At 31.4% G+C, this 21,205-nt stretch overlaps 1 long non-coding RNA gene across 1 annotated transcript; it reads right to left on the bottom strand.

Moving 5' to 3' along the window:
• Window positions 1–8,114: 8,114 nt before the first annotated feature.
• On the bottom strand, window positions 8,115–11,446 carry LOC107434335 (uncharacterized). Its single transcript, XR_001582893.4, has 2 exons — window positions 11,117–11,446; window positions 8,115–9,341 (listed from the first exon to the last, which is right to left on the bottom strand). It is a non-coding gene; the product is annotated as an uncharacterized LOC107434335 (long non-coding RNA).
• Window positions 11,447–21,205: the final 9,759 nt, after the last annotated feature.

The raw sequence follows: 21,205 nt of genomic DNA, 5'->3' as shown, positions 1-21,205 counted from the left end.
TACATACTCTCAGGAAACTTGCTTTAATTATAAATTAATCTCATTTTTTCCAGACATTATTGCCCCTGAAATATCATGTTTATAGGTTTTGGCCTTTGCGCTATCCAATTTACACTTATGCCCCCTGTACTTTAAAATTCATGTCGTGTCCCAAATATTTGGATATTTAGGGGGGGGGGGAAAAAAACCTTAAATGTCATGTGATTGTCAGGTGAGTTAGTTTCGCAGCTGATTTGAAAGGCAAAATTGTCATCCCGGTCGGATAAAGTGGTGTGATCCATTTTGGGAAAATGTTTGAAATTTAAAATTTTGAACAATTTAATTAAAGTTGATCAAATTTGATCAAGCTGAATTTTTAAATGAGATTAAATTTGATTTTTTTTTAAGATGAAATTTGGCTTTAATTTTTATATCATAATAAAAAATTCATTAATATGAGTTCATAGATTGACAGCATGTTTAATTATGAGTTATAATTACAAAGTTATGATTTTAAAAAGTTTTTTAATATCAATATTATATAAATATCCAAACTAATCCTGAATTTTTATTTACAAGTGATCTAAAGGCCTATATATATATATATATATACATATATATCTAGGAGTGCAATACTTGGAAACCTAATATTTTGAAAATATCCAAATTGCCACAAGAAAGCCCTCACCCCTTTAAAACCCAACAGACTGGTAAACTAAACCAAACAAGGTTGACCTGTGATACACTTTCTTGCACCTTTGAGTTTGACAAAATTGACCACTATCCCACTGGAATTAGCCCACACAGGCAAGACCATACCTTTGCTCATCCCAAGATTGGCTAGCTAGCAAAACTTTGCGGTAATTGGATAGCCAACGTGCCCTGATCAATGTCAAAAGCCATAGTGGCACATCATGAGTTGCCAGCGAGTTGGTCGGATTTTTTGGCCATTTTAGGCCATGTCACACACCTCAACCCCTAATTCGGACAGCATGAATTCAGTCTCGTTTGTCAAAATTCTTAACAGTTTGAGAAATCCATTAATATCAAATTTAATCAAATTTTTCGAAATGTTTCCGATCATAGGCAACATTTTTTAACCGAGTTTAGCATACTATTGTGTTACCCATTCTTTGGGCCTTCCATTGATATAAAATTTGTAAATCTTGGACATTGTTTAATAATTTTTTTTATTTTTTGATCAATTAATTTAATATTGAATGAAATTGTGTTCAGATATAATTCGACAAATTGAACAAAATTGAAGTTAGGTTAATGTAATTAGATGTTAATAGAATCCATGGGGAGGTTCAATTTCATAAAATTGATCTCTGAGTCTTAACGGTTCATTATATAATTGGACTCTTCAGTATCCAATTTATATCATTTTAGATTTGCATAAAGTATCTTATGACATTTGATACACACCAATGTCTTGGGATTAATTTGTGGAGACTAAGAAACATTTTATTATAGGCACCCGTATTGAAACTGAAGGCGACTCTACAAAGGAGTAGGAGCGGACATGAACAATATCTATAAATGGTTTCTATTTTTGAATGATTTTGAGAATGTTATTGCAATATATATATATATGTCTGTGGTTTGAATATGTCATATATGTGGTTTGATTTAAATGTTTATCAAAAACATATATGAATATATGCTTTTATGTGTATGTGTTATTATTTCATGTGACTTTTAATAAATTTTTAAATGATTTTAAATTCTAATGAGTTCATAATGAATTTGGAAATCTTGATATTTGAAAATCATGGTATTTTAGTTGATATTTTAGTCTTCTGGGTAATATTTGGTTTTAAAAAAGAAAATTGGAAATTCTATATTTTGAAGCATATATAAATGTTTTATATTTCACGATGCTTAAAGTGATTTATAATAAATTATATTTCATTGTTGATATTTATGTTTTAATATGAAAGGAGATTTTAGAATATTTGCATAAATGGTTGGGTTGAAATATTAAATTCTTGATTATAATACTATATTTGTTTGAAAAAAGAAAGAAAAAGAAAGTAATATTGGAAGGATTGTTTATAAATATTGCATTATTGTTTTTAAAGTGTATACCATATAGTACTAGTAGTTCTTTTATATGTTATTAGTCGCATGCAAGCTTAGTTATTCTTTATATAGTTATAATATAATAAATGATGATTGAGTTGTATGCCATCCTCTCAAAATGATAATAAGTTGTGTGTCACTTCCTCGTAACTATAGGATGACAAGTTTCATGACACGAGAGAATGATGTTTGAGTTTTCGGTCATTCTCTTGGATTAATGATACGTTTTATGTTATCCCTCATGATGTTGGGTTTTGTGTATCATTTTATTATCTGGTGGTGTTTTAAGACGTTATACATCATTTGGCAATTCTAGGTATATTGTATGGTACAAAGTATGTTTTTTTTTTCCCCAATATATAGGTATTAGTGGTTTTACTACATCTTTATTATCGCCCATATAATTATGATTATATTGTTTATTATCTAGCATTAAACTTATATTTCTGTTGGTTATTAATATTTTGAATTCTATAATTATGAAAATGCTAATTTTATGATATTGATTTGAGATATAAGTTCGGTTTTGTGGAAAGGTTTTAAAAAAGTGAACTTTGCAAAAGAATGAATGTGAGGCCTTGAAGGAAAAGTTTTGAAATTAATGATTATTTTTATATTATAATTTATTCCCTTTACTAAACTTCTCTCGTAGTTTTGTTTTTAAAGTATTCCCTTAAGCCTCAGTTAACAAGTTACATACATTACATTTAAGCATCTTTGTTGTTTGTATGTTATTCTGTTACTAATGTATTATCCTTTTCATCTGACTTTGATGATAGTAGATATTCTTTCTTTCACTAATTGTCAGGACCCGTCCAGAATTCCTTTCCCGGAACCCTAGACAAACCCTGATCCCAGGAAAACCCTACCGGACCCTCCAATGGAAAATCCGGCAGAGCCTCCCCTAAGGGATTTACTTACCATAAATTACCTGCACTGAAAACACACTTCTATACTCATCCCCTTATTTCTCTCGCAAACTACAAATTGATTCCACAAATTACAACACTTCTCAACAATAACAACAGTCCAGTGCATAAATAAAAATATAAGTATCCCAATAGTATACAGAGCTTTAAGAAGTGCTAAACAACAGAAATACAACAAGGCTGAAAGAAATAATACACTGAAATGAAAGAGTACAAAAGTACTTCTCGAAACATAACAGCAGCGGAAAACTTGGTTCGCTCCGGAAGAACGTCTACCACTACTTGCACCTAAGGGAACGGAATTTAAGAGTGTGAGATGCTAATCATCTCCGTGAGTGACCCTAACTACTGAACACCTTTAGTAATAATAAAATAATATTAATAGCAATTAAGGAATAGAACAAATACCAACAATTAATAAATAAATAATAATAACTGTTGGAAAATAATAATTTCCCTCAAAACTCTCACCAATCGCTCCGTTTGAAATATTCCCTTTTTAAAACAATTTCACAAAACCCGATGTACATACCCCGAAAACCAAGGGATTAAACCATTTGATTAACAATAAGTAAATAAATACATACCCCAATATATAATTAAAATGTAATAAATTATAGTAAATAATTTTGAACACCTTTGGGGTTTAAAACACTATTTGCAATTTACACCGACGCACCACACCATATACCGGTGATGCTCTCCGATACCTAGCGTCCCGAGCACCGGCTGGCGGGGGGTTAAAGAGAAAAACCTGCAACGGCACTTCGGCGTCCCGACAGTACCACCGCTGAAACCATCAACCCGGCCAAGGAGGGGGGCGGCTGTGCGCAACAACAAACTTGCCTGCCCACGGTCCAATGGCAACTCACGGGTGAAGTAATAACCGCGCACTAAACCACATAATACCAGCGCGCTACCACGTGTCCATACACCATACACCAGAACACCAATACTGTATGAGTGCGTCTAAAAATAAACATTATTAACCAACCGTACCGTTTTCCAAAATTTACCGTGGGAAATATACCAAATTTTCACAAAACACCATCCCACATATTTTTATTTAATAAACCGGTACGAAACATTGATAACCAACAAACCACAATTTTCTCGAAGTACGAGATGCAACCATAAAAATATCGCGGGCATAATTTATAAAATTTAAACAAATATTTTCGTAAAATATTTAACCCAATTATGCCCGAAAAATTAATACTGAAAACCACATACAAATACTACCGAAATACACTTTGCTCATGCATAATAAATAAATTAAACCACAATAAAATCATAATTAAATTACACCACACGAGCATAATTTAAATACCAATTAAATATAATTAATTGCCCAAAATAATTTTTGAAGGTGGGTCACTCACCTTGAGAGCGTAAATCAACTAAGATCCTCCTCGGGATCAACTCCACCACTCGTATGCGCACCTAAACAACCACAGTGCACCAACCAAAAATATTAATATTTTATTCGGGTAATTCCCAAATGGGTACCCGGGGAGTGAACACCAAACGATATATAAAGGTTACGAGTTATATACCGAATCAAAGCTCGCGTGATGAGGATCACGGATTCGGTCTTACTTTCCGGTGACCGGACCCGACGGGGTCGAAATCTCGCCGAAAAGCTTTTCGGGTTTCGGCTCCGCAATTCTCCCAAACCATCCCGAATTGGCGGAAACAGATGCCGGATTCAGGTTCAGGAGGTCGAACACAGTTGACTAGAGCCGGCCAGAAGACTGGGTACTCACCGGAACAGTAATTTCTGGCGAGCCGCCGCGGTCACCGGCAACAGTCGCCGGCGGCGGCGCGTTTGGTGGCCGTTGGCAGTGATTTTTTGCAGTTTTGTAGATCGTGGGGAGAGCAATCCAACGGGACCAGCGGTGAGGCAAACGGAGGCCGGACGGCGGAGAAATCACGGTTTGAAGATTTCCGACCCCTCGCCGAAAAACGCTCCGATCCCGGCCCGTCGGTGGTCCGATGGCCGTGAAACTTGGTGGGTCGACCGGACTTGAGGAGAGGATGAAGGGTGTATGGCGCGTGTGGCTGGAAAATGGCCGAAAAAGGGCCAATCGGCGGTGGCCGGCGGTGGAGGGAAAAACTCGCCGCCGATCTTCGAACGTCCGATCCGGACGCGTCCGGCGGCCGATCGCCGTGAAACTTGGAGGTTTTGCCAGAAATGGGGAGGGGAATCTTGCTGGCTGGTGCCTGTACAGTGATTCGGCCGGAAAATTTGAAAAATTCCGGCGCTGGTCGGACTCTCTCTCTCTCTTTCTCTCTCTTCCCCAAGATTTTTATCCAATAAAAGCCACTGTGTGACACTGTTCATGCCACATGGACCAATCAGAAGCTGACACGTGGTGTTTCACTGTTCATTGACTCAAAAACATTAAAATATTACGGTATTCGGCAAACTTCACGCGTCCATAACTTTTTAACCGGATGTCCGTTTTAAGCGTGCCACTGGTCTGTGAACTCGTATTGACGAGCACTTCACAACCCTGCACGAGTCAAAGCTCATTTCCCCATAAATAAAAAGTCAACTCCAGCACCCCTTAGACAGTTTGGACCTCAACTTGTTTTGGCCATAACTTTCAAACTGTAGCTCCGTTTTCGACGTGCTACCAGTCTACGAACTCGGGGCTTCATGCACTTCGCCACGGTACCCTGGTCAACTGAAAATTCCAACTGGAGAAAAAAGTTAACTTTTGACCCGCTCGGTCAACAGTCAACCTCGGTCAACGTGCACGGATTCCGGTGCGATTTGAGACGGGGTGTTACATTAATTTTAATGTATACATTATAGTGAGTACTTTATATATTTCACTTTCGTTTATAAGTACTCCTTCGGTTACTTGGGTGAATTAACCTAATATGTATGCCTCTCATATTGTCTTTGATTGATGATTTTGTGAGAAATCTATTAAAAATGTTAATGATATTTATATGTGTGCTATTGGATTATATTCAAATCAGGGGGATGTTTTATTAAATTGTTTTATAGGAAATTTGGTAAGGCTTCTTTGAGTGAAACTAGAGTCACTTTAGGTGTTTTGAAAGAATCCTAGAAGCAGAACTATCAAGTGGAATGAAGTTTGCCACGTTCTTTCTCACTTTCTTCATAAACACGTTTAGGCATATATAGGATAAATTAAGGCATTTTTTCAGCATAGGTGGAGAGAATGATTTGCCATTGTGGCAGATCTACTGTCAAGAGGACTTCACGGAAAAATCAAAATCTTGAAAGAAAGTTTTATGGATGCTAGAAATTCAAGGCATTTGTATTATTCATATGGGCATTTGGGCGTTTGGTTTTAGAGACATTGTCTAAATTAATATTTAAACTGTGTATTGGCTGGAATGTTGTTCTTTTTTCTTTTTTTTCTTTTTTCCATGGTTTGATTGAATAATGGAGTGGTGGAATTTTCAAATTTATTATAGTTTTTCTTTTGATGGAAAATCAATATTTATAGCTAGCTTATTCTACAACATATGATTCTCATCCCCTTTAACACAATGATTAAAATTTTAGATAGCTTATTCGGGAAATATGTATCTAATCCTGAGTTATGAATGGCATCTGTTATTTTATTTATTGATGGCATTGGTATTTGTTTAATCTAAAACAATCTCTAGCTAGATCTAATAACTCCCTTTGAATATGAAAACAAATTTGAATAAAAAGAATAATTATTTTGTTAGTGTCACAAAATAAACAAGAGGAAAAAAAGTGAGCTTTACAGATTTTGATCAACAAGTGTGCAGGGCTTTGTTTTGAGATTTAAAAGGTCTTGAGATTTTAAGCATAAGATCATGTGCAAGGCTTTGTTTTAGTGATACTACCTTTGCTTTTTATAGGTTACACATTTCCATGAAATATATTCACTGCTAAATATATATATATATATAGAATTTTATATATAGCAAGCATATGTATTGTTAATTACAATGTGATTATCAAGACTTCTAACTTGTTTTAAAAGGGATTGAAGCTAATGTTGGCCACTATTTGTTGATAATTGATGATTTAATTAATTAGTCTACATGAAGTTGGAAAAATAAGCTAATATTGATGTGTCAACTGCTTCATACATATATTTATTTATGTTTGTATGTTTTGCCGAAAGCTGAGAATGGTGACAATGGAAGAAGAAGAAGAAGAAGAAGAAGAAAAAAGAGATTGTATGACAATAGATGCAATTTCTTTCTATGGCATGACCCACCTATGTGTGAAAGTTTGGGAGGAAATAATTCCAAGCTTGTTTAACCGTACCAATGAATTGGAGTATGACAAAAAAAATAAAATAAAAATAAAAATAAAAATTGTAGTTTGGTTTGATAATGCCAAGATTGTTGTTGCTACTAATTTAGTTTGAAAAATAGAGATAAATGTATTGTGTTTGTTATATATGGGATGCTAGAAAACATGATTACATATGTATTGTAATGGGAAGCTACCATATATACTTATATTTTGAATATAATGGGAAGCTACAAATATTGTTATGTGTTTATCATGTATTTATGGCATTGTTAGGATTTTTAGTTATAAGGCTAAACTATTATTATTAAGGTCATTAAGGATCAATATTGGTTATACAGTTTTAATATTGTCATTATTGTCATTACATTGAAAATGTGTCATGCTTAATATTGTCATTTCCATTAGGCATAAACTGTCAATTGTAGTAAGCATTGATGCCAAAGGCCTTGTGTTCATTCAATCAACAAAATAAATATCAGCAGCTTTCATCAAGCCGGAAAATATTATCAACTTGCACTATCTAGTTTCTTTAACCAACATAATTGATTTCAAATAAACCAAATTTGCATTTAAATTGATCATAGAAAAATAGTAGCTTATGATGATTTCAAATAAACCAAATTTGCACTTAAATTGGTCGCAGAAAAATAGAAGTATAAATTCGTACATTGGTTTTCAAATTTATGATTTTTTTGTCATAAGTATCCTTACACAAAAGGAACTAAAAACATACAAATTGCGACTCTTAAGTATTCTTATTTTAGAAAGTTCTCTAGTTTAAAGGTAAAAACTTCCCAAAATATATATTTTTTTCCAAAAAAAAAGGCCTATGGTGTTCATACTAACCATGCAATAAGTTATAAATATATATATATATACCTGCACATATATATCCTTGAATTTCACATCAAAAATAACATAACGATTCAAATTATAGTTCCAAAATCAAGAAAAAGCATCATTTTATAACATAAATTGTTTCATTTGCCAACTTAGATTGGTTGTCTCTTTGTCCTTTACACCGCTTGGTATTACTACAGCCTTTGTGCTGCCTGTGGGTGTATTCCTACAGTGATGTTTCACTTTAAAGTAGAAAAACGTGGTGGTGAAGGTTTATTGACATGTGAAGCTGTCCGTAGGTGTACTGAGGGAATTCTTGTAGCCTCTCCAATCTTTTGACATAACAAAAAAGTTATGGAATAGCTTTAAAGTTAAACAATGGAAAATTTAAATTTCAACTTATTAAATTGGACAAAATAAACATTTCAAATGGGGGATTGTTTTGCCTTTCCCATAAGTTCTTTGATTATGATCTTACCTACCATATTTTCCACATTTCATTGTAAGGTTAAACCTCCTCATCTTGGCCTTAACCTTGGTGTTAGATTGCACTTCACCTAGCTCTCTTGTCTTAAACTTTTTTAATCTTCCAGATTACTTGTGGCACTTAATTAGGTGACTAAATAGATGGCAAACCAATTGGAGATCATAACTCTTGACCATTCATTGGGTACATGACTGGTGTGTATACTTTCAGGTAAGTTTCTTTCTTATGGCATTCATCAACAAATTCTTTAACCTCTAATCCTCCTATAGTATATATGGTAAATATCGCATGATGACAAAGGATACTACATAGTTTCTATTTCCTACAAGAGCGAGTCTTGCTATCTAGATCAACCACATATCTTATACCATCAACAACCCTCATTTCAAACTATCTGTCTCCATAGCATGTTATGATGCAATTTCTAGACTCTATCTTATTAGCCTATAAAATCTGTGAAATTCTAAGGCAAACATTCACATTCTATTTGCTTGTTGCAGTCTTCTTGTAGTGCATCCTCTCTATTATATACTCTCGTAGATGTTCCAGTAAAGTTATGATAGGCTTGTCCCTAGCATCTTGATTGCACAAGTAAACGCTTCACCCATATTGCTTTAACAGCATATCACACTTTAGGAGGTTTCTAAAGTGTGACCTCTACCAATGCCTTGGATTTTTCTTAGCCATCCATTGATGAGCTTTAGTGGGTAGTTGTTTCAACCTTTCAAATTCAGCCTTAAACCTTAGAAAGGCAAATAATAGGTTAAATAGATATCATAATTTCTTTCTTTATTCAGAACATATAGCAAAAAGTTATCTTATTAAGTCGGAATTGAACATGCATGCACACATATATACACACATATACAAATATCTTAGATGGTCACTTAGTAAAAACATGTAAAATTCTCAAAACAAAAGCATTGCAAAGTATTAATAGCTTTAAAATGCCACTAAATTTCTTATTTCAAAGTTTTCTTAACCTTGATGCTTGTCCATACTAAGGCAATGAGAAAAGCAACTTTGAAAATTGATAGAATATTAATTTGTAGTAAAACATTAACATTAGAACATTTGAAATTAAAATTTCATAGAATGTATTGAAACAAATGATTTACATATGAAAAATGGTACAGATGAGATACAAAAATAATGATTTTAGCAAGTATATACTTTTAAAGTAAACAATGTAGGGATCCCTCCCCCTATGATTTAGGATAATGTAAAATAACTCCTTTAGGTTTGGGAAATTACGGGAATCTCCTATGGTAACTAATTTCATCCAACAAAATACTCTCTCTTTCCTATGTGACAAATAAAAATTCAATAATACCATTATCATTATTATTTTATTTAAAAAATTCATGTGTGACCAATGTATATGATAATAATTTTATTTTTTATTTTATTTCTCTCCCTATTCTCTCTTTCTTTGTTTCTCTCTCCTTTTTCTGTTTCTCTCTCTCTCTCTCTCTCTCTCTCTCTCTCTCGCCCTTCTTGCATCTATCTTTCTATTTCTCTCTCTTTTAAACATCAATTTTAATAAAATTACATAATAACCAATTTACGTAATAATATTTTAAATATATAATAAATCATAGAATAATATTTGTACTTAATATAATAATATTCTTTTAAAAAGTTAATCATCTTGTTAGAATTTTCAAATATTATAACTTACAAATAAAACAATATTTACTAAAAAACAATTAGTAATCAAAAGTACAAAATATACATTTTTGTACATGTAGCAAGAAAAATATTAAAATTTTCCCAAAAAAATATTAATAATTTAAGTAAATATATTTATTTTAATGAGTGAAGATTATCATATTTTTCCAAAGAAAAAATTGACCAATAATTTAAATAATTTTTTTGGTGAATAAGTTTAAATTAAAATTTTAAATTTTTATATAAAATCTTAAATTAAAACTCTCTCTCTCTCTCTCTCTCTCTCTCTCACACAATTCCTTTTCACACCCTTCACTATTTTTCTTCTTCTTTCTCCCTCTTTTTCTCCTTTCTTCTCATCTTTTCTTCTTCTTTTTCCTGATCTCCTTATACCATAAGTAGATCTATTAAAAAACAATAAATAAAATTAAAAATCACAATCAAAACTAGTTTGTATATATCTATATATATATATATATATCATCTTCGTATTTACAAAAATAAAATTAAAAAAAGAGTTCGAAATTGACAATGGAACACCCAACCCAATTTTCACTAATAAAGCAAAAAATCAACAATAAAAATTCCAAAATCAAATAAGCAAAGCAGGGAGAACAAAAAACAAAGCAAAACCTAAAAAAGCACATGCATTTTCATTCTAAAACAAAAAGCCAAAGTATGAAACTAAATATGAAAGATGATGAATAGAAGATGAATCGCTGCGAAGGGGTTTTGAACTTAAGCCAACTAGTCCCAAAATTCAACCAAAATCGAGAAAAAACAAACAAAAAATCTACAGTATTACCAACGGGGGGAGAGAGAAGATTAGAGATGATAAAGACACACCTTCAATTTTAGGCAAATCCGAGACCGAAAGTCAATTTAAAAATCGAAAGAAGGCAAGGCCAAGCTTGGCTTTGGGAATTATGGGTCTCACTCTTCTTTGTTTGATATAAATGAAATAATCATAGATTTGGATGTGGGAAAGAAAGAGAGAGAAAGATAGAGAGACAGATGGAGAGAGAAAGAAAGTAACAATGGCAATTTGGCCTGTATAATTCGAAGATCGCAGTGCACCGTCTCTTTTTTCCCAGTAAATCGCAGATGGACTCGGGGCAAAATTTTATGCCTCGAATCAGGGTCGAGATGGAGCTGGGGAGTAAATACCCAGCCCAATTTATATATTTATTTCTTTAAATTTTTTTTATATTTTTAATTTACCTAATTATTAAATAAATAAATATAAATGTATGACTTTATCATATGTATACTTTTACAAATTTTTTATTTATGTATTTGAAATTTTGGATTATTGTATTATATTTTTCAAATATTTATATGTATTTTGACCATTATATATATTATTGTACTTTTAACACTTTATTAGCAAAGTAGATTATTTGTATATAAATTTCTCAAAAAACAAACACAAAAATTATTTCATAAATGGTTTGGGGAAGGAAAGTCCTTACCAATTACCAAAAAAAAAAAAAAAGGATGGTGTTGCAGGGAATGGGATTGCCCTGCCTCGATTGGTAAATCCTCATCCCCATCCCATCTCCAAATAATCAGGAAAAACCATGGGGATAGAGTGAGAGAGAATGACAGGGTTTCTTTTTTTTTTTTTTTTGGCTTATTTTTCATAATGATAATAAAATATATACGAAAGGAAAGATTAATAAAAAACATAATTTCAATAAAATTAATCAAGTCTGACATGTTCAAAGATGATTAGATGTGTAAAAATACATAAATACCCTTGTTTAGTTAAGTTTAACGGAGAAATTCTAATGGCACATGAGGCTGTTACAATTTTATAAAACCTTAAGAAGTGGAATACAACTTTCCTAAATCCAAGGGGAGTGGGATACAATTTACCCAATAATTTTAGTATACCTTGAAACTGCAGTTGCTTTTCCTGCACTCCAAATAGCCTGTTTCAATGCAAGACATTTTAATGATGCTTTGGAGTTGTTGTAGAAATGTCTCACATGGTGTCTTTACTCAAAGTAAGGTACCAAATCCTTAAGTACTTGAATTAAACCCTGTTGTTTAGCTGTGATGAATGACTAGCCGTGTGTATTCACAATCTCCACATCTGCAATTAGCCTCTCCAAAAACCAATACTATGTATCTTATGACTCAATCTCTATCATTGCCCATGGAATTGGATATCTTTGGTTGTTTCCATTAACACCAAAACAGTAGATAACAATTGCCATGGATATATACCTTTAATGTGGCGGCCATCAAGACTAACAATGGTTTTGCACGCTTTCTTAGGTCTCTATTTTTTAGGTTGCAAAACACATATAAATCCTCTGAAAGGTAGGATTGTTTCCATATATTGAATCACATTTAACAAATAATAAACTCCCTCGGTCTGATCTTTTAATCCCTTCACATGAATCCCACATCCTGTTATACTGCTCCACTATACTTCCTCAACATATCATTGGCCTTTTTTTAGCTTTGTAAATTGCCAGCTTAAAACTTTTTTTTTTCACATGCTCACGATAGACAGCTACCTTGATGACTTATTAACTCCAATTTGGGTATTCCCTACATCTAGAAGTATACCTTTTGCATAACCGAGATGAGTTTATACTTCAATTATCAAATGAAGCCTACAAATGCGAATATTGTTAAATGTTCACTTGCAATGTACTATAATTTGGCTTAAAGGCAGAAGCATATATCAACCAATCACATCCTTCATTATTGCAAACAAACTTAATTTTGTCCTTATCATTTTTCTTAAACTTCAATTTCCTATGGTTCTTAATACTATATTCCTTCATAGTAATTCTAAAGTCATGGCATTACGAAATAGCATTCTAATATAGAAAATTATATTTTCCATGTGTGTTTGAGGGTTAAAACTTTTGAGAATTTTATCTCTTCTTAATATCATCACCACCATCTGAGCCATAGTGGCTCATAAGGTCATCCTTATCATCATCATAATCACTTCCACCATCAAACATATTCCTATCTGCATTATCCTCATCAAATTCCACATCCACATTCTAATGATAAATCATATTAATAACATCCTCACACTCAGACTCTACAAATTCAAGGTCATCATTATCATCATCCTCACTAGACTCATCAGGTTATGCTTAAGATGTTATTGCTCTGTATCAATTGTAGATCAATTGGAGGTCAGGGTGTTCTATTTCAAAGATGGAATTATGCTCAGGATGAGTTTCAGTTTCAATAATTTTAGAGATGGTATCATGCTCAGGTTGAGTTTGAAGTTTAATAGTTTAAAAGATAGCTCATGCTCAAGTTGCGTTTGTTGTATTTCAAAGATAGTACGAGTTGGACTCTCACGTTGGTGATCATGGTCACTATGGGGTTCTATTTAAGGGCCAAGATCAGGTAATAGGTATTGCTTGGTCAAGATTAGGTTGGGCTATTTTCTTCATTTACGTTCTTAGTTTCAATACATCACACTTGTTGGCTTCTTGGGCTTTAAAGCAAAAATCATTAAGCTCTAAATTATAGCTATCTAAACCCTCACCAACATTTACAGCATTATCACTATTTACTTCCATTTTAAAATGTGATGAACCCTTCTTGAAATCTCCACCATTACCAACATCCACTTCTAAATTAGATGGATACCATTCTAATTGGTGAACTCCATCCATATATTTAGCATACACATCGACAACTCTATCTTTAGGTCAATTAAAATAACAAGTTTTAATCTAGGTTAAAGAGCAAAACAATGAAATATTCATATACTTCTTATGGAAACCATGTAATAAACTAACAACAAACCAAATTAGCATTTAATAGTCATAGCAATCTAACATAAACCGAAGTAGTGAAAAAAAAAATCCAAAGCATTGAAAACATATTTGAAAAACCGATAAAGACAATGACAATTTCCTTAACGGCCATCCAAAAAGCAACGTAAAATAATGAAAATGTAGAACAACATAAACTATTGCATATGTCAACAATCTTGAAAACAAAGAAAGAAAGGAGGTAGTGATCTTTCAAACCCACATTGTCAACATTGAACCACTTATTTCGACCACAAAGTAACAAATTCGAGGTATAAAAGTAAAAAAGCAACATGCATACCCCACAATCAGTTTTTAATTTAAAGTAAAATCCATTTAATCTAACAACCCCACAAAATTACACCCTTACCCCACAATCAATTCTTATTTCTAATGTATCCCACGAATTTGATAAAAGGAAAAAATGTTAACTTCTGATACATTGGAACTTCATCATTCTTTCTAACCACCGTTTGCAACAACAACTTGATCGATTAGCAATTTATCAAAGTTTTATTTTTATTTTTTTAAGTTATAACCCTTGTTTTATTCAATCTCAATATTAGCCAAAGCAATTTAGTGATTTTGATAGGCAATAGCTGGAATTGCATTAAGTATAGTGATTTTTACTATATGTGACTAAAATATGTGAAAACATGTAGAAAACTTCCCTCCACTTCATCCTACAATTGGGTTGACAATTTTGCTCCTCAAATAAATTGCCAAACTAATTCACGTGATAAGCACATGATATCTAATGAACTTTTTTTTTTTTTTTTTTTGTGGATGTAATCATTTGGGGCATGGCTTCATGGTTTTGAAAGTGCATGGGGCACATGTGCAAATTTGATAGTACATGGAGCAAAAAGCTACAAAGACGATACTTTAAGAGGCAACAATGCAATAAGACCTTTATTCTAAGTGAATTTACCTTTCTTATAGTCAATTGAGGTTGCGTAATTGATGGTGTGTCTCATCAATGCATCCATTGTAACATCCTGTCGAAATTTTAAATCTTTGACCAGGTTTGACCAACTAGACCATTTGTGGGTTTCAAATTTGACTTTTTATATAATTAATGTTTTGGTTTGACCAATATACCATTGCATAAATCACATTGATACGAGTTCATGAATTGGTAGCACTCGAAATTCTGAGCTAAGGATAAAAAGTTATGATTTTGAAAAATTTTAAACATCGGTTTTATATCAGAGTATTCAAAATAGTCCTAAATATTTTCTGCTAATAACCCAAGGCTCTACATAAGCATTGGGAGACATGCCTAATAGTAAACATATCTCAAAATACCCATTTTATCCCTTAAATCTAAGAAACCTCTCTCTAAACCTATGGATCCATATTGGATCGATTTGAACCCATTCAAGCACAAATTGGGTCATCGCCTTTTTTTTTTTTTTAATTTTTCCAACCACCCTCAAGCTACATGTGTCAGCCGTTCATGGAAGCCCACCTCCAAGTAACCAAGTTGGCAAAAATTCTGACCAAATCGCTAATGGATGCATCAAAATTGGCCGCTTGAAGCTAGCAGTGTAAATTTGGGATGTTTTAATAGGTTGGTCATTTTTAGCCATTCTAAAGAATTTTTGGACCATCTGCATCCATTCTCAAGCTCCGTTTGCCAAGATTACTTATGGTTTGAGAGATCCATTGATGAAACATTTGGTCGACTTTTTTGATGAGTTTTTCGACAACCGATGACACTTTTGAATGAGATAAGCACATAAGTATATTCATTATCTCTTAGGCTTTCCATTGATATAAAGTTTATAAATTTTGGATGTCATTTGATAGTGTTTCCATTTTTGGATCAATTAATTAAATACCTGGTGAAAATAGACTGTGTTTGGACAAAAATTGATCAAATTGGATGAAATTTTAAATAGGATTAGTTTAATTAGATATTAACAAGACCAATTGGAAGGTTCAATTTCGTAAAATTGATTATTAGGTGAAAAATACCAATTTTGGGTACCAGATCCTAAAGGTTCACAATATAATTAGACCACTCATTGTCAAATTTATATAATTTTATAATTGTATAAATTATCTTAAGAGATTTGGCACATACCAATGTCTTTGGTTTAGTTGCTGGAGGTGGAGGTATATATTATTATATTACAGGTGCCCATGTTGAGCCTAGATGTGACACTACTGAAAAACAAGGGTAAGCATTAGTGGTATTTGTGAGTGGTTATATTTTTAAATAGTTTTGGACATGGTAGTATAATATATATGGTTTGGAGATTTTGTACATATATCCTTTGATTAAAATGTTTATTTTATACACATGAAATATCTGCTTTTTACGTATATGTGTTAGGGTTCGTTTGGTATAGCTGATGAAAATAGAATTTTAGTCTCTTGAGCTTTGTATAATAGATCTTTTTGAAAAAGAGCTATTATAGTGTTTGGCTATAAATAAAAAAAGTTATATTAAATGCTCAATAAGTTTCCATATAAACTAAAAAAACTGTATTAAATGCTCATTAGTTTCCATATAAACTAAAAAAATAAAGAGTTTTTCTAAAAAAACATAAAATTTAGGTCTCTTTAAAACAGCTTAAAAAAACTACTTTATTTTTTTTTTTATCAACAAGTGCTTGTTGACTTTTGCCAAACATATTTATTTTCTAAAAAAAGAGCTTTTGGTCTTCAAATAGAACTTTTAATCTAAAAAAAGCTCTGCCAAACAGGCAGTTATAATTTTATGTAATTTTTAACCAGATATTAAATCATTTCAAACTCTAATGTGTTTATAATGAACTTGTGGATTATGTTATTTAAATATCTTGACATTTGAATTGAGGTTTTAATCATTTTGGAAAATAATTGGCTTTGAGAAAGCGGATTTGAAATCATATATTTTTAAACACGTTTAGATGTTTTATATTTTTAATTGCTTAAAAATGGTTTAAGGTGATGTATGTTTTGCTGTGATATTTATGTTTTAGCATGAAATAATCATTTATAATTTTTGTAATATTTAAATAAATAATTGGATTTGAATATGAAATCATGCATTATATTATTTGGAAAAGTATGATATTGCAAATATTGTTTTATGCATATTGTACTATTATTTCTAATTGATGTACCATATAATTCCAGTATTTTGGTTTAGTATTATTATAGCATGTAGGTTTGTCACAATGCCCTTTGTATGCTAGAGGTTGTAAGGTTGGATTCATCCTACATGTTTATTATTGCCATGATACTTTTCATAGCTTAAGGGTCATGAGGTAGGTTCATTCCATAGGTTTGTATTGCTGTGATTTCTTTAGGGCTCTAAGTTTTGTGAGGTGGGTTTTATTGTACTGTAGTGTTCCAGGATGTTATGCCTCACTTGGCAGCATTAGCTATATCATATGGTATATTGTTTACGTTTATGAGCACATTGTCTATTTTATGATTTTATGGTTTTATTGCATTTTTATAATTATTTTATGAAATTATGTTTATAGTATTTTATGCTTAATATTTATATTATGATTAATCCATTTTATTATATTTTAATGGTAATTGATTTTTACTATTTAAGCATCAGTTTTATGATATTGATTTATAGCATATGTTAGGTTTTGTAAAATGATTTTTAAATAGGGAACCTTTCAAAAAATTGGAATTGAAAGGTTTTGAGAGAAAGAATTATAGAAAGAAAATATTATTTTCCTCTTATTCTATGTCACTTACTGAGATATTGTATCTCATATTTTATTTGTTTTTAAATTCATTCTCATAGGTCCAACCAGTTAGCAACAATCTAACTCGCGCATTACTCGTTGTTTCATATTTTCCACAGTAGTAGCAAAAGTTATCTTTTCCTGTTATATTTATTTTTCTACAATTATTCGCATCAATTGTATTTCTAAATTTTGCAAATACTTTTAGAATATTCAGACCTAAATATTAGACATAATAGTTACCCTATTATGTATGTGTAGCTATAATCTATAGTATGACACACTATAGTTATAGAACATAGTTGTAGATTTGCATGTTATTGTGACTCTATATTTATATTGAGATATTATTTAATATTTACATGCATTTGTTTGTTCATGGTTTAAGCAAGGTCCCATTAGGTATTTGATTGGGAATTACCAAAGGCAATTTCACTAGATGGGATCATCTAGGAGATCTTGAGAGGATTTCTGAAGCAGGTCCTGTCATCTATTATACGTCTAACTGCTATAATAGCTTTTTACTTTAATACCTTTTGATCCTACAGTCAATAAATGAAGGTACCCCTTTGGGATAGTTTCTGTTTGATCATCAAGGCACATTTTATGTGCAGGACTATACTATGTTAATTCAGTTATATTTTATTGGATTGGATTTTATAGTATTAATATTATACATTATTTGGTGCAAGATTATATTATAATTTTTTGTTAACAAATTAACTTTATCAAGATAATTACTACTTTTCCTCTAATTTTTTTTAAATGATTACATTATCTAAACAGATATTACATTGATTATTAAGACATTTTAGAATAATATATTTAAATAATTTATTATAATTATAGAATGGATTTTATTATATGCAAGAAAAGTAAACAAAACGGATTTCTTTTATTGTTATATACCATTTACTTAAATAATTATATTTTTCATAATATATTAAATTGAATTCTTTTGATTGTTTATAAATAATAACATATCTAAATGCATGTAAAATTAAAAGTTTTAAAAAATTAACCTACGCAGAATCGTCATATACATAATATTTATGACATATACCTAAAACAAAAAGCAAAACGCTTGCCAGTATAAAAATATTAGCATTTGAAAAATGAAATGTTCAGAAGTATAATGTTAAGTTACATAAACTAAAAATAAATAAATAAATAAATAAAGCAAAAAGAAAAGTCTAAAATAAAAAACCCAAAAAATAAAAATAAAATAAAATTTTACCCATATTATATTGTCCCGGATAAAAAATTAAGTTCAGATTTTAATTGTCACCTTAACCTCTAATCAACTTGTGATTAGAAACCTTGGTATATGATGAAGATGCCACAATAGGTGATGGATATCCTATTGATAAGTCAAACTAAAACACTTTATTTCTGTTAAGTGTTTTAGGTGTTCAAAGAGAATAAGAAAATTCTTTCTCATAAATATTTTTTTTGTATGAATAATGTACTGGATATTATTGTAAAATAAGTCTTTAAATAGGCCAAAGATACAAAACAAAACCCTAAAGGATTAGGTCAAAAACCGGCCACCTTAGTGGTTTCCTTAATGTGGCTGAATTCAACCTCCTTTTCTATTCTAATTTTGATTAATTAATTCCTTTATTTTGAATGAAAAATTGATTAATTTACACTTGGAATAATAAAATTCTAACTTTCCTAAAGAAATTTGTCCAACAATAAATAATTACAAATAAAAATAAAGACTATTTCCTAAAACAAAAGACAAATGTTTAAATTAGAAACTAGTTGACTAGTTTGCTGACTAAGCTATCTTTATCCAATTACAAGCTAGTTTAGCTCCAAATCAGCTCAAATAGGACATGTAGGATGCCAAATAGGATTAATATTCATTTCCATTCGTTTCTCTTGATTGAAATGAGTCAAACTTACTTAATCAACAAAAGTAGTCAAAGTCAACGCCAAATTGGAATTTTTCGGCCAACATGAAGCTTCATGCACAAATGTTGGATTTGAATGCTTTTGATTCTGTCTTGGCATGATTTTATGGCCCTTTGGAGTGCTCAATCAAGTTCATAAGCTCAAAAATTCATTCCTTGTTGTTCGAGATCCATAGATGCAACAAAACAACTTACCAGGTCCATTTCTGCTTTTATAATTGTGATGCATAAAACGGGCTTTGGATCTTCGAGTATTGCCATGCCCTCTTGAGAATTAACAACACCTTGTATGAAGCTAACCATGTTGTCCTTAAATCTCTTAGCTTGTTCTCATGTGATTGGTCCCGTCTTCAGTTACATAGGATCAGCACCTCAATAGATAGCCAGTTGTATGGATACTAGTAGATTCTCATCATTCCCACCCTTCCTCAACACCTATTATATTGTGCACATTGCACACATTGATTTTTGCACTAAAAATTTGTACTTTTAGAAATTTGTGCCAAACATGGGTTGCCTTATAAAAGTTGTGTGGGGGTGCCAAACCGGCCTAAAGAGGCCTAATTTTGCTTTGGAGAAATTTTGTTTTGGACAAAAACATATAAACATTTTTTTATAAATATCAAATGGATTTTATTATATGCAAGAAAAGTAGACAAAACTGATTTATTTTATTATTATTTACCATTTACTTTATTCATAATATGTTAAATTGAATTTTTCTTATTGTTCATAAATAATGACATGAATATCGAAATGTATACAAAATTAAAATTTTTAAAAAATTAGCTTATATAAAGTCATAATATATATATATATATACATATATATAATATTTATGACATATATATAAAACAAAAAACAAAACGCTGTCCAATATAAAATTATTGACATTTGAAAAATGAAATTTTACAAAATATAAAAGTTATGTCATACAACCAAAAAAATAAAACAAAAACAAAGTCAAAAATAAAAAGCCTAAAAACTAGAAAAATCAATTTTTACAGTTCCCCTATCCAATCCGCATCCTCATCTCTTTCTCAACACCTATTATACTGTGCACATTGCACAATATGCATCTTGATTTTTGCACTACAAAATTTGTACTTTTAGAAATTTTGCCAAACAATGGTTGCCTTATACAAGGCTATGTGGGGTTGCCAAATGGCCCTTAAAGGGGTTTAATTTTGGGATTTTTTTCCAAAAAAAAGCCATTCGCCAGACCAAAAGTTGAAAAATAACAAATTTAAAAAAAAAAATTTGACTTATCTGGACCAAAATACAAGTGAATGCAAAGAAAATTGCAGAAATAAGTATTTCAACCTCACACACACACACACACAAAAGCATTGGTGGTTTATTCCCCATTAATGTAAGTTGCTTCTCTAAACAGAATAGCTAATATTATGCAAGTTGATGCTGTATTAATGTAATTCGCTCATCTTTCAACCATTATCTGGCTTGCATTATATGGATTATAAGTCTGTTGATAATTTTCAGAATGCTAATCTTTGA

The sequence above is a fragment of the Ziziphus jujuba genome, chromosome 4 (assembly GCF_031755915.1).
Source record: "Ziziphus jujuba cultivar Dongzao chromosome 4, ASM3175591v1".
Taxonomy (NCBI): domain Eukaryota; kingdom Viridiplantae; phylum Streptophyta; class Magnoliopsida; order Rosales; family Rhamnaceae; genus Ziziphus; species Ziziphus jujuba.
Note: the sequence above shows the minus strand (reverse complement) of the source record. Positions and strands in the feature narration are given on the sequence as shown.